The sequence below is a fragment of the Bos grunniens genome, chromosome 4, assembly GCF_055505025.1.
Source record: "Bos grunniens cultivar Pamir isolate PY7600 chromosome 4, Bosgru_T2T1.0, whole genome shotgun sequence".
NCBI lineage: Eukaryota > Metazoa > Chordata > Mammalia > Artiodactyla > Bovidae > Bos > Bos grunniens.
Window position 1 is genome coordinate 45316286 of NC_141168.1, and position 13507 is coordinate 45329792.

At 50.9% G+C, this 13507-nt stretch overlaps 1 protein-coding gene across 21 annotated transcripts in view; it reads right to left on the minus strand.

Moving 5' to 3' along the window:
* Nucleotides 1-13507, minus strand: part of TNS3 (tensin 3) — a 222296-nt gene that overhangs the window by 67508 nt on the left and 141281 nt on the right. Inside the window, exon 1 of one of the 21 annotated variants that reach the window (XM_086396216.1) lies at nucleotides 9229-9413. The exons of the other annotated variants lie outside the window; for them this stretch is intronic. The gene's annotated coding sequence lies outside the window, so the exon portion shown is untranslated. Of the gene's footprint in view, nucleotides 1-9228; nucleotides 9414-13507 lie in introns of those variants that run through there. 21 annotated transcript variants of the gene reach the window in all.

Sequence of the window (13507 nt, forward strand, 5' to 3'; positions counted from 1 at the left end):
CAGACCACAATAACAGAGCCGCAGAGGGCTTGACCCGTGTCTGCGGCCCCAGGAGCCACTGCATTCCAGCGGTGACTGGGCCTGGAGCCGCTCTGAGGGACCCAGCTCAAGCCCTAGCCCTGATGCACTCCATCGGCAGGTTTCAGCTTTTTAAAAAACACAGGGTTGACACTCCAGGACAGAGCCTGTGGGGTAACTTGCGCTGTTACGCTGAGAGCACATGAGACTCCAGCTTCCTTCTTATCCCAACTGTGCACGAGAGGAAGCAGCAGAGCAAGAAGTGATGGGGGACACTGGACACAGGGATACAGGCTGGTATGAACCTAGGGACCCTCCTTTTAATGTAGTGCCTGGTGGGAAGGCTAGGGGGAGCAATGATACACAAAATACAGTAAATAAACCAAGTCTGCAAGACAGACAACTGGACGTGAGCGTCTAAGTAAGAGGCAGGAACTAGATGCAGCCGTAGGGTCATTAGGGAATGGTGTCAGTGACAGCTGGTGGTCACAGAGCACCAATCACGGGGTATGCACTCAAGTGTATTTTCTCTGACTTTCTAGCATATTCCCTTTGTAAAGATGAAGAATTGAGGCTGAAAGAGCATGAGTAACTTTCCCAGGTTGGGGAGCTGCTGTGAAGTGCAGATGGGACCAAAACCCAGGTTCTCTGGCTCAGTAGGCTGGCATCCCTGCTGCCCTGCCCCATCCACAGAGAGGAGGCAGCCGGTCATGATGCTCTGCATGGCGGCAGCGAGTGACCTGAAGGTGCTAGGGGGAGGAGCTGCTGAACCCAGCTCTGCACTTGAGGACCTCAGAATGAGCGCCCCAAGTTAGGGGACACCTGCAAACATCACCCCTCCCGCTGTGAAAGGGAAAAACTGACCCACGTGTGAGTCACTAGGTCACCGTGTTTAGGATGTTCTGGGCTCACACAGAACAGCCCGTGGGTGAAGTGGGAGCTAGAGCATAAGACAGATACCAGTTCAAGTCCTCTGCCCCAACCGTGCACAAGCAGGGGGTGCCTGTGCCCTACATGAAACTCGAACACAGACACTGAAAGTCAGAGTACACAGATAAGCAGCTTTCATCTCATTTCTTCACCAGCTGTGGCCAAGAAAATAAGGCAAGACCTGGGGAATCAGGTATTCCCCTTTGGCTTTGCTGAGCGAGCAGCAGAAGACACTTTGCTCCGTGAGAATCTCAATCCCCCCAGAGCAAAGGGGTGGACAGCGCCAGGCCCAGGGGTGGCCAGGGCAGACCACTAGCCTCACAGCCGGCAGGGAGCTGGCAGTGTCTAGAAACAGATGTCCATGCGTCCATGACTCCAGTCCTCTTCCCTCAATCTGAATGAAAACGGACTGGCACAATGAATTAAGGGAAAAAGGGAAGCCAAGAATGAGCTGTCTGAGTAGGGCCCCATGGCCAGCCCCACATGGAGAATAGTCCACAAGGGCCTGCAGGAAGTGGAAAAGGGCAGGATATTCCCTTGGCTGCAGAGTTACGAGTAATCCCAATCTGACTGTTTTATTAGTATTAGAAATCTTAAAATAATAATAAACACATTAAAAACAACTCGACTGCCGCTGACAAAACACCAGCTCTGTGTGAGGCCGGGCATGGAACATTTAGGCCTTGGTCTCATGGACCCTCAGAGCTTCGCAGGGTATGCAGTGAGGGATGGAGCCAAACCCCACCACAGACTCCTTTCTAAACTTCCTACCATGCGTGCAGGTTACTTTTTATGGTGGAAAATGTCCAGTACATTTTATATCTATAGGAAAAGTATACAAACCAAATCAGCGAGCCCTCAAAGTCAGACCCACCGAAACTTCTAAATCACTCTGTAGGAGCTTGAATCTTCCCAAAGGCAGCGCCAGGCCTCTGTGGGGCTGTCCAGGGGCCTCCCCGCTGCACCCACGCTTTGTGATCCTGGACTGTGGGGGGCAAGAAGGAAGAGGGGCCTCTGGCACCCACTGCCCCTGCCCTGCATTCTCCACAGAAGGACTCAGACTGAGTTTCCCTGAATCTGCAGGTGGGATTCTTGCTCTGCGTTTACTCTGTGCGTTCCTGGTCATGACGTTTAGACTGTCCAAGCCCCTGATTTATAAAAGGGAATAAGCAGTATTATCTTTCAAGACACTTGTAAGAATTAGAGAACATATATAAAGAACACAGGCCCAGGGCTCCTAATACGTGAGTCCACGTGTGCTGTTGCTCAGTCATGTCCAATTCTTTGTGACTCCATGGACTGTAGCCTGCCAGGCTCTTCTGTCCATGGGATTCTCCAGGCATACTGGAGTAGGTTGCTATGTCCTCCTCCAGGGGATCTTCGAGATCCAGGGATCAAACCCACATCTGCGTCTCCTGCATTGGCAGGCAGATTCTTTACCACTGAGTCACCAGAGAAGCCTAGACTCATATGAGTAGCCGCACTTATTAAAAGCTCCTTCCATGGTGGACAAGGCCTGGCATCCCCTGACTGTGCTGCTTCACTTCTCTCCTGTTCACCACTCAGACCACAGCAGGCACAACCTGCCCCAGGGCCTTTGCTCATGCCGCTCTCCACCTGCAGTGCCATCTTGGCTTGCTCTCTCACCCCCTCAGTGTGGATTCTCCGGACCTTCCTTTCTGTCTCTGCTGGGTGTTTGTCTGCGGCACGCACCTACAGCCAGATATAATGCAGACTTACCAATGTCTCCCCCACAAGAACATGGGCTCCTGGAGGGAAGGGATCTGTTTTTGTATCTGGGGATACCTGTGGTATCCCCAGCATTAGGGACCCCCCAGTGAGCCCCAAGTACTGAGAGACTGAATGTTCTGGCTGCTTCTTACATGACAAAACCTAGGGAACTATTTTGGAAAGATGCTCTGCTGTCTTGGCAGGTAAAAAAAAACTAACGACAGCCAAACAAATAAACAAGGGTCTGATGGCAGAAGTGCCCACAGCCCTTGACCACCTGCAACCCGAAGGTCTCCACTCCCAGACACCAAAACAACCTCTCCCCCAAGTAGACTGCACAGATCCACTGAGTGGGCCTTCAAATGCCACCCAATAAGACTGGGAAGGTGCCGAAGTCAATGTGAGGGTTTCAAAATGTCAATGAAAACAAGAGTTGTGAACCTAAACACGACTCAATGTGCCTATCAGATAGGCAGAGGCCTGAGGGACGTCTGAACGCTATCTGTGCGGCCGCAGGAACTGCGGGTGTGATAGGGTCCTGACATACAACAGGTGCATAACAATGACACAGAATCTTTGCCACTCCCCATCTCCTTCATCCTCCTGCCACCTGTGAGTCGGTTAGTTCCCACAGCTGCAGGGTGGGCAGGGTGTCCCCACCCATGTATGGCCCCTCTAAACCACACCTGGAGAAGAGTGACCTTGCCCACACTGTGCTGGAATTTTGTTTTCTGAGACCCCATGTGAAAACTGCACGGTGAGAGCAATGAAAATAGAATCACCAGGGACAAAAGTTACCTGGGAGGCTTGGGGGAGGAAGTCATTGCATGACTGACTGCCAAACCCTCCATGGAAAATGAGACACAAGCCCTAACCCGTTCTGTGAAGCCCCCTAAAACTGTGGTCAGTTTTCAAGGACGTTCTGACATAACTGATGGCAAAGTACCCCTTTTAAGGAGATTTGGAGAAGTGATGCAACAAGTAATTTTCAGAGAACTGATGAAGCCAAACTCACTTCTGTGATGCTTGGCAGGGCTGGGGCTGGGGTCCCACCACCGCCACCATCGCCAGCCCCCAGCGGAAGGGAGGGTGGGGCCCCTCAGGTGAAGGAGGCTTGGGGCTGTGAAGCTCTGCTCCATCACAGAACGCAGAGTGCTATCAGAGCCACTGGGTGGGTGAAGGGTGGAAGGCGGAGTCGTTCACTTCATCTGCCCCTTGCATCCTTTCGTATATTCAAATGACATGTTATAATTTTGTGCTTCCAGCTCATGGCGATTTTGAAGGGACTTAATCCTCATTCTGCAAATGGAGACCCGGATTTCCAGACTGGGATGTGAGCTTCCCAGGACCCCCAGTGTTTCTGCTGCAGATGCAGGACAAGAGAGAGCCTCTACCTGTCCCAGTGCAGATCAACCATTCGCTGTGCCCCGTCCCTTCCCACTGTCCCCACCCCGTTGAACAAAACCCAGAGCCCCTTCCAAAAGGTGGCCTGTGAGTTATCTGGTAATGTTTTCCCTGCAGCCAGGGCCTGGTTAAAAATCAAACGTAACTACAGCTCCGATTGCTCCCACTGAAAGACACACCAGGGAGGTTCTCATCTGGAAAAAAAAAACAGAAGGAAGAAAAGAGCCAGAGGACATTCCCTGCCTCATTAAAGGGCAGAGGCTGCAGGACAGACTCGCCACTCTACCCCTGCTATCCTGTGACGATTCCCTGCCCACTCCCACCTGACTTATGAGCAGGGGCTATCTCACAAGGAGGGAAAGAGACACACCCAAAATATTTCAAAAGTAAGCAAAGAAAATGAAGGGGACAGGAAGAAAATGAAAACATTCCTTCCTATCGTGGCTGAACACAGATTAACCAATGCCCACCTGTGCTCAAAGGTATGTGCTCACAGGTATGTGAAGAATTGGCCAAAGGGAAGGCAACATCTCAACTTCACCTCCATTCAAGTACCAACCACTCGGCCCCCAAAAAGGTGCAGAACTGATCTGTACGAAGTTCAACTGTCCCCTAGCCCTGCTTCCAACAAAAAAATCAATTTGAAACAAAAGAGAAAACCTGATAGATACACTAAGCTCGCTGAAATCTTTCTTTCTTTCAAATACTGAATCAATGAATCTTATGTTTTACCTTTGTGAAAGGTTTACTTTAAAAAGTAACTTTTCATTTCAAAAGCACCAACAGTATCTTCCCTGCAAGTCTTCACTGGAGAAAAATAGAAAACTCCTCTCCAGGAAATGTCCATGAGCGTTTACTAAGCACTGGCCATGGCTGCCAGTTAGTTGTTAATGGAGACTGAAATGGAATACTCAGCAGAGTCCCGATGATGTGCTGGGATGAACCAGCCTGGGGAATACGGAGAGGAACGAGAGGAGACGGAGGGCGTCAGGCACATCTCATGGCATCAGATGGGTCAGCAGAGACAGAAAGAAAGAGCAAGACTACAGGAAGGGATGTTTCCAGGAGCCGCTGCTCTCAGGTGTGGCTACATCCAGGTGAGGTTACAAAGAATCATTATTTTTCTCATCAGTGGAGGACAGAACACAGGAAACAGCCCTCTCCTGCAATAGGGCTGACATTCTAAAGACAGAGGTTCTTTTTAAGAATCTCCTCTATGCCAGGACGGGCTTTCCAGATGGCCCTAGTGGTAAAGAACCCTCTATAAGATGAGAAAACAGAAGCTCAGAGAGGTTATGCTAACATTTAATATAATAAAAGGTTACTGGAATCATCTGGAATGCAACTCTACCTCTGTTTCACTCCCAAATCCATGCTTTCTGTTTTTTTTTAAAACACTGGAATTCTAAACCTGACCAACCACTTTAATGTGAAATTAACAATTTAATTTTGGAAAGGAATGTGCCTAAATATTTTCTTTTCAGTTCCCTCTCTCCCTCTCTCTCTCACACACACACACTCCTTAGAAACTACTTAATCACTCTGCTTTCCTCCCTAACTCCCGAAACGGTCCGCTGTTGGGACAGGAGCCCGTGTTCTGAGGCTGCTGGGTCGATGATGGCAGTGTTATGTCTGTTTCCTAGGCTGCAGGAGCGGCAGCTCATGGCAGGCTGTGCATTTCTGTCCTCAAAATTAAGGAACTGTTCCTGGGTGGACCACTCAGTACCCACCCACTGTGCCCACCGCACCCACAGCCACTTGGGAGCCCTGATAAAGGAAAGGCTCTCCACCCACCCTGACTCACTAGGAGACAGGCTGTGTCTCTGGGCACAGCCTGCTGACCACTGTCAGTCACTTCTACTTCCTGCAGCAACCCCACATGAACCATCTCCAGCTCGCTCTAAACGACTCTCTACTTGAGGCCACTCAGCTAAACCAATTCACTCTATCAGAAAGACCCCATACCAGAACCTATACGTCCCCATGGAAGTCTTATAACCGCAGTCATCCCTGGAACAGTGTCTGAGAAGAAAGAAAGAAATGATGTCATTGTCTGCATCCACATCCAAGGTACTGAGAGAGCAACCAGACTCCAAAGACTTCAAGTGACATCCCGGGGAGAGATCGGGGTGGGAGATGGGCTCAGGGAGAGCAGGCTGCGGCAAAGGGCCATCAGAGATGAGTGGGGTGACAGAAATGTTCTTACTGTGGCTGTGATGGGAGTTTCAGGACAGGAAGTTAAACTCCTGGAACTGGGCAGTAAAGACAGTGAACTTTACTGTATGTAAATTATACCTCAATGATTCAAAAGATCATGAATTCAAGACAGAAATGAGGCTCACAGTGCAATGGGCCCCTGCTGTGTCCACCTTTCCCCCCTCCCCTCTCCCCTCCTCATCTCTTCTGATTCTACTCCCCACCTCTCCATCCCCCACTCCTTGAATTCCTCCACCTTCTCCCTCTCTTCCAGGATCTCCTTCCTCTTCCTAGACTCAATGAGATAGTGGCGAGTTCTCTTGTCTTCGGTATAGCTGTCAGGGTCCCTTTGTGTCCCACCCCCACCCCCCGCCTTGTGACATAAAGCTTGTTTTAACTTTTTCACTGGAGCGATTTAGTGCACATTCTCAGTCCCCCTCTAGACTTTGTGGCATAATCCACCTGGGTGTGAATCCTAATTAAAAATCCTGCCCACAGCTGTGTGACCCTGGGTGAGTTACTCAACCTCTCTGAGCTCCACTTCCCTTATTGGAGAAGTTGGCTGGCAATGGGGTGCTTGATGAGGTTTGCCCAGGATCATCCTGGTAATTCAGGGAGACCAATATAAAGGGAAGAGAACAGGCAGGTGCTGAGTGGACACTGTCTCTGCAAGTCCCCACATCTCCAGTCTAGAGCCCGGGGAATAAGAGTGTCCCATGGGGTCCCATAAAGGAGTATTGTTAACTCAGCCTAACTGACCTCACACTTCGGAATTATGTTGAAGAACTGCTTTTTAATAGAGATCTAAAGTAAAAGATGGAATTTTAAAAATACTATTTAATTCTATAAGTCATCTAATATGGGGCACAGTAGGGCCCTCCAGCTGCCTGTGCAGGCCACCTCCAGCTCTCACCAGCTGTGCAACACTGCTCAAGCCACCTAATCCGCTCTGCTTCTCAGCCTCCTCTGGGACTAATAACCACAAAGACAAAAGCAGTTAGCAGTAAGCTAGCTGAGTGACGCCAAGGGCCTCTGCATTGTCTTGATGGATTCATCACAAACTCGCTTCTGCTGAATCCAGGCAGTTGTGGGGGCCTCATCCCATTCCACAGGGCACGGCAGCAGGATGAGTAACACTTTGGCAAATCTTTCAAAGCATACCCAGGGCCCTTCCTCACCTCTGTACCTCTCAGGCCCCTCACCCAGTTAGAGACCATCTCTCCCAAATGTGCTGCATCAGCTCTGACTGACCAGTGTGGGAACCTGTGATAAACTGCCCAGCTTTAAATTCTGAGGACAGGCCCTGGAGCAGTGGCCCAGCACTGCAAGACATCCAGAAGCAGGCGAGCATCTCAGTGCCTGCTGTGTGGCGTGCAGGCAGAGGGGGCACTGGGGCTCCAGTGTCTGAGGCATGCGGAGGACCACCAGAGAGCAGGGCCCCTGGAAGGGGGATGGGCCCAGAGCAGGAGGCCGGGATGAGCGGGGTCAGTGACCCTCCATGACCTCTGGCCAGGAAGGGAAGGCTCTGGGAGTGTCCCAGGGACGCCTCCTCTCCCAGGGGCCTGTGGGGGCCGCAGAACCTTCAGGATCAGGAGAAACATCCAGGCTCGGCCGGTGCCCCTCACAGGAGGGTCCCTGTCATCTCACTGAGTCACTCACACTGAGATCTCTCTTTTTCCACTTGGACATTTATAACTGCAGCATTTATAACCTCTCAGGAAACACAGCATGCTTTTATTTTACTGCAGTGGAGTTCCGCCTCTGGGCTAATTAAAGGCTCCCTTGCGTGTATACTGAACTAGTTCCTATTCCAAACAAATTGAGAGCTAAGAAAGGATGGCCACACTGGGACCTCTGAGAATTCGACCTTTGGTCCACAACAGCACAGATGGGTGACTGGGCTGTCCCAGGTGAGATGAAACGTGCCATTCTCTTCTAAACAAAAGACAGACAATGCTATGAGCAGCTCAGAACCCCAGGGCTGTGAAAGCCTAGCCCGAGCTCTCCTCAGGCCAAGTTCCAGAAATAACTCCATGTAGCATGGAACTTCTCTGGACATTCCATCTCACACCTCGAGAGCAAACACCTGCCCAAACCCCCAAACCCAATACTGTCCCCCTGAATGCCAGGCGGGGAGGCACCTAAAGTAGGAAGGAGGTACCTGGCCTGCCAAGGGAAACGGATGGAAATCGCTCCCTTGGGAGCCAAGTCGGGCTCTGTGTAAATGTTTTCTAAAACCGAGGCAGGCTATAAATTCTCAGAAAAAAATAGTGAGAGCGGGGGGAGTGGGGTGTTCCAGCCAGAGAGGCACATGGCTCATGGAAAGGGACGTGCCAACAGCAGGGCCCATGTCTGGGACGCTGGAGCCACACGGATTCCAAGCGCTCCTGGCAGTCCTCTGGGTGAGGCCCGGAATGCGGTGATAACAGAGGCCAGGCTTCACGGTGGGGCTGTGGCAGGCGTGTCCCAGCCATGGCCACCGTGCCCCAGACAGCAGGCACGAACACCACCGACGGGACACTCCCATGGGGGGCCCTCTCCTGTCCAACAAACACCCCAGCTGGGACCATCCCATCAAGGGCACTTACCTTGGCACCTGATTCCCTCCCAGGCCCTCGTTACTGTGGAAACACACCTGAGCCCCAGCCAGCCAAGGAAACAGGAGGCCCTGTGGCCCACTAAGAAGTCACCTGAGCCAGCCAGCCACGGAGCGGACCGTGAGCTTCTGCATATAAACTTTACCCCAAACCATCGCTGACCCTCCAAAGGCAGAAGCAGCTAAGACTCCTCTCACCTGCAAATAAACAGTCTTCTGCCTGGCCTTCCCTCTTGTCAGGTTAAAGCTGCTGTTCTGCTCATCACTTACCACCGGACATCCTCTCCCCTAGCAGAAGCCACACACACACACACACATACACACACATACACACACACACACTCCCTGCTTACCTTGCTTCCAAACAGCCCTGTAGCTTGTTTAGCCCACAGCCGTTGGACCCCTGAAGGAAGCCTTCAACCCCAAAACACAGCATCCCGGGGTGGGGGTGTGTCTCCCCTGCCAACGACCCAGCCTTGCTCTCCAGGCAGTACAGAAGGTAGAAGATCTTGTTAGCTAAGAAAGGGACTTTGGTTCCACCAAAAAAGGCCAGTGCAATGTAAACACGTGGGTGGGGTTTCCTGCAATCAGGTTTAATGAAATTTGAACCCTGGAGGCTGAGGAGGCGGGGAAAGGGCTTCTACTGGAGAGCCACCCAGCTAGACCTGTGTTCACGCCAAGACTTCTCAGCTGACAAACTGACGGGTGGAGCCAGCACCACCTGCGCCGGTTTACAAACCAGTTTCAGCATCGCTTGTGTTCTTCAGCTATAGTCTTCACCTGTGAAGTCTTCACCTTACAGTCTCCATGTCCTGGGACTGTGTCTCTCTTTCAAGCTCCACGTGGCCAAGTTCACTGTCAGTGTTAACTGCACATGACCCATCTTTCAGTGTTTACTTGCACACCCAGACTTCCACATTCTGCCCAGCAGCGCCTCTGCACCTCGGGCCTCTTTGCATGCAATTTAGGTGGGCTTCAGCCAACAGTTTACCCCTCTGCTTTGACTGCTTGTTGGTCAAAGCACAGCAACATCCTCTGAGCCTTAAATGAATGTAACACACCAGAGCAAACAAGCAAAGCTGTTTGGACGCCTTCATGTTTCCATAGCACAACTGGAACCCTCACAGATGTCACCACTCAATCAGCCTGAGATGGAATATAGTCAGCACATCACAGACACAGATTTCTCCAACAGATCCCCAAATGGCCACCAAGGCACAGGTTATGTCTGTGCTCAGGAGAAAACATCTGTTTTACTGTGGGACATAAAGCACTTCTTATGCAAGAAGGTCTACTCAGTTTGGTGCTCAGTAAGGGTCCTAACCAATCCCCATTCCTATCAAGGGAACTGACAGGATTGTGCCCACTCTGCAAATAACACTATCACTGCAATCAAGAAAGCAACTAAGCTGAAAGAAAGTGAAAGTTGTTCGGTCATGTCTAGCTCTTTGCAACCCCATGGAATTCTCCAGGCCAGAATACTGGTGTGGGTAGCCAGTTCCTTCTCCAGGGAATCTTCCCAACCCAGGGACCGAACCCAGGTCTCTTGCATCACAGGCGGACTCTTTACCAGCTGAGCCTTCAGGGAAGCCCAAGAATACTGGAGTGAGTAGCCTATCCCTTCTCTAGCAGATTTTCCCGATCCAGGAATTAAACTGGGGTCTCCTGCATTGTAGGCAGATTCTTCACCAGCTGAGCTACCAGGGAAGCACAGGAAGCAACTAACTGATCGCATAACAGTTTTCTTCAAAGAATTCACATCAAAAGAAAAAAAATTAGAAACAGAAGTCTAAAAGATCTGGTTTGAGGACTGAGACCAATGGTCCCTTCCATGTTATAGCCAAGGCCGTGCCCAGAAGGGGTCCCAGTCTCCTACAGGACAGAGTCTTAAAATCAGACCTTTGCACCCCATAGCTGACAACTGCATGAAAAAACACAGAATAAGGTACCAACAAAGAGGAAAACAAATCTGTACACTGGCCAGTGGTCTCTTTTCTCCATTTCTAACACAAAGAACCTGCACGACCAGTTGTGTGTCAAAAGGAGGCTGGCCTTTCATGAGGCTCATTTTCCCACTCTGTGGGGTGCAGGGTGGGTTTTCCTCATGTTGGCAGCGGCTTCACAAAGGAGCTGCGACAGCCTTCATGAATGCACAGCAACTGGCACCATCGAGGCCTTCAGATCTTGGCAGTCATGCTGTTGCCAGCCTCTAATACTCGCGCCCAAACACCGTCATATTCCCTCCGCCCCTACCTGTGGGTTTCAATCACATAGAGCCCATTCAGGCTGTTCCTGTCAACTTCTCCTGAAACAACGTGGTCTTGTGAGGCTCTGCTGATGTGTGGCCAAAAGGCAGTTCTGCAGCTCAGTGTTTTGACAGGCTTCAGAACTTTCCACTGTACTGAGATGGAATTTTGTGCATGAGATTACATAGCTAACACAGAAAAGACTGGATGGGTTTCCTGAATATTCCTGGGAGTAGCTGGCAAAGTGGGACAGGAGACCCTCAGAAGGTTCACTGTGATTCCAGCGTGAGACCCATAAAGACAGAAGAAATAACCAGCAAAGGAAAACCAACTAGGACTAAAAGAAGCGGAAATTTCACAAAGTAGTAGAAAAGATGGGCAATAAAAGAACAGCCTAAGGCCAAAACGTGTACAAGAAGGTTCATTGTACAAGAAGAAAAAAGGTGGAAAAAACCCAAATGCTCACCTGCTGATGAATGGATCAGCACACTGAGGTCTAGTCACACTCTGGAACATTATTCGGCCATAAAAAAAAGGAGTGATGTACCAAAACTGAATGAACCCTCAAATCATCATGCAGCGTGAAAGACGCCTGTTGTAAAAAGCCACAGACTGCAGGGTTCTTGCATGAAATGTCCAGATGAGGGGAATTCACAGAGAAGGAAGATGGGTGGTCTCCTGGGGCTGGGAGAGGGAGGGCTGGGGAGTGACTGCCAGGGGGTTTCATTTGGAGCTGACAGAAATGTTCTTTACTTAGAAAGTGGTAACAGTTGCCTGGCCAGACCCAGCCCCAGGACCGTGGAGGAGCAGCAGCCCACCATGAGGCTGGGAGAGGTACCTCTGTCCTCACCCCACAGCAAGCCGTCTTCACCTCCATCCAAATCTCCTTTCCCTCTAGAAGACCATGCTTTCCCTCCAGCTCCTCCTGAGGTGCCTGTTTGGATTCCCAGAGCTACAGGACATAAAGTCTGACCCCAGAACACCCCCTCACTGCCACAATTCACAGTTGCCAAGAGAGCATCACAGTAAATGATAGAGACCCCACCTTTTTTTAATAAAGAATAGGCACATGATAACTGTCTCTAAAGAGACAAAATAAAGAATGTCCCCAGTTGCCCCCTTTTACAAAACACCTCCCTTTTCCTTTAATTCATGGGGAACTTTTCTCTCCGGTTTGCAGCATTTTCCAAAGGTAGTGTGTGATAAAGTCACAAACATGGGATTTGAAACCTCCCCTCCCCACCCTACATTTGTTGAGTCTGAAGAGATGGGAGGCAGGGTGATAGTGAAACCACATCAGGCAAGAGGTGGAAGGAGGAGCGAGATGCGTGCGTGTGTTGCAGAGGTGGGTACCCACGAGTATGTGCATCCCGGGCCTCTCCTCCTCAGGCTTTTGGTTCTGGTTGTTAATATGAAGTTTGTAATCTTTCCTGAATTGGTGATGTCGCCAAAGCGTTGGAGCCCTAACTTGGCAGAAAGGCACCTGCAGGCTCTGCAGGGAATACTGCAACCCTGCCTGCTATTGAGAAAGTTCTTCACATGGAAGGCATAGAAGGAAGTTCACCAGGTTTGGTCTGAGCTTCATCCATGCAGCCAATGTGCAAGTGTCCAGGCTGGGAGGGAGGTGGAGGAGCAAGCCGGGGGAGGCGGGGGGCACGACTGAGATGCAATTCGGTAAAAGTGAGTCTGTGAGACCTTTCAAAGAAGGGAACAGGAACAAACTCTTTGCCATGCCATATTTACACACTCTCTGAGCTCACACTCGTGTAGAAGTTGTGTGACTTGGGGTCTTAGGGAGACCAGGGGGTCAGGTCCACTTTTAGTTTCATCTTTCGGAAAACCCACTGGCAGGCAGAACTCAGGTGCTGGTCCCCAAGGCAGAACGCCAGTGACGGAGTCCAGAGATGTGCACTCCAGAGCCAGGATGCAGGGCACGGGCAGGCCGCCCAGGGAGCCACTGCTAAAGCAGGTGCAGCATCAAAGGGCAGAAGCAATGCCGACACTGGTCATAAAGGACAGGAGGAAAGTGAGAGCCGGATAAACATGCCCTTGGCTGAAGCTGAGGGCATGTCCACAGCCACCTGCCTTTCATACCCCTACCCCAAGCACAGGACATGCTCACTCCCAGGGTGGGTTCCACAGCTCGAGGGATGTGGGCAGGTTGGGAGCTAAGGACCCCAGTGAAATCAAGCCAACTCTCAGTGCTTCTGTTCACTAGCTGTCCTGGGATAATGCTACTTAAGGCCTCCAGCCATCCATGGCAGGCTGTGTGTGTGTATTAGTCGTTCAGTCATGTCCAAGTCCTTGCAACCCCATGAACTGTAGCTCACTAGGCTCCTCTGCCCATGGAATTCTCCAGGCAAGAATACTGGAGTGAGTGGGTTGC